The 958-nt window shown below is 44.5% G+C and overlaps 1 non-coding gene across 1 annotated transcript; it reads left to right on the top strand.

The window, feature by feature from the left end:
- Nucleotides 1-479: 479 nt before the first annotated feature.
- Nucleotides 480-551, top strand: TRNAW-CCA (transfer RNA tryptophan (anticodon CCA)). Its single transcript has one exon. It is a non-coding gene; the product is annotated as a tRNA-Trp (tRNA).
- Nucleotides 552-958: the final 407 nt, after the last annotated feature.

The raw sequence follows: 958 nt of genomic DNA, 5'->3' as shown, positions 1-958 counted from the left end.
GGAGAAGCAGCTTTTCTCCAGGTTGAAGATGAAGCCGGTGCGCGGATAGGGAGGAGCAAGGTAGAAGATGCGAAGCCGGGCCTCCGCAAGGCTGGAAGTTTGTAACGGAAGAGGGCGGCGTTTAGGGAATTTACAGGTAAAGCAATACTGGCAACTTTGCAGCCCTTTTTATTCCTGCTTCACTGAGGGTCTAAAACGAATATATACACGATTATTCTCAAAATAGAGAAATTTCGACGAGTGGAAAGATTGAACGTTTTTTCCTTTTGTTTTTTCTTTCCCCATATGGAGCATTTGGGATTAATATTTACTATGATCAATCCCTTAATTTTTCTCAAGGAAGCATTAGCAAAACTGTGAAAGGTGGAGAGAAAATTAATCACGGTTAATGATAAAGAAGTAAATATTTTGAATCTGGAGGTAGGGGAGGGGAATGATTCAGAATTCTGTGGTAGGAAGGCGAATCGACCCTTGCCTGTGACCTTGTGGCACAATGGTAGCGCGTCTGACTCCAGATCAGAAGGTTGCGTGTTCAAATCACGCCGGGGTCACAGCGATTACATTTTGGAGAGAGAAACAAAAATCATTTGACAGTCTACTTTCTTTCGAGGCGTAGTTGCCTGAAGTTGATCCCCAGTGTGAGACCTGTTAGGGCTGCCTGAGACTGAATCGATACAAAGAGAACAGATGATCTACCTTTTTAGAATTTCAGTGGAATGTGACTATATCTCCTCTTCTGCCTTTGGCTTGCTTTGGGGATTCTAAGATGGGAGACAGAATCCCCACATCGGTCGTGCATCTTTTGCTACCTTACTTTAAAAAGATATTGAAGTTTCCTCCCTGACACCAGGAACTACATAGTCTCCTTTCTTATAGCTTCTCGCGTTCCTTAGCTGCTCAGGATCCCCCCATCCACCTAAGTACTGGCCGATCCTCAGGCTCTTCCTTGGCGCTCTTT

Source organism: Loxodonta africana, chromosome 1, assembly GCF_030014295.1.
Source record: "Loxodonta africana isolate mLoxAfr1 chromosome 1, mLoxAfr1.hap2, whole genome shotgun sequence".
Taxonomy (NCBI): domain Eukaryota; kingdom Metazoa; phylum Chordata; class Mammalia; order Proboscidea; family Elephantidae; genus Loxodonta; species Loxodonta africana.
Note: the sequence above shows the minus strand (reverse complement) of the source record. Positions and strands in the feature narration are given on the sequence as shown.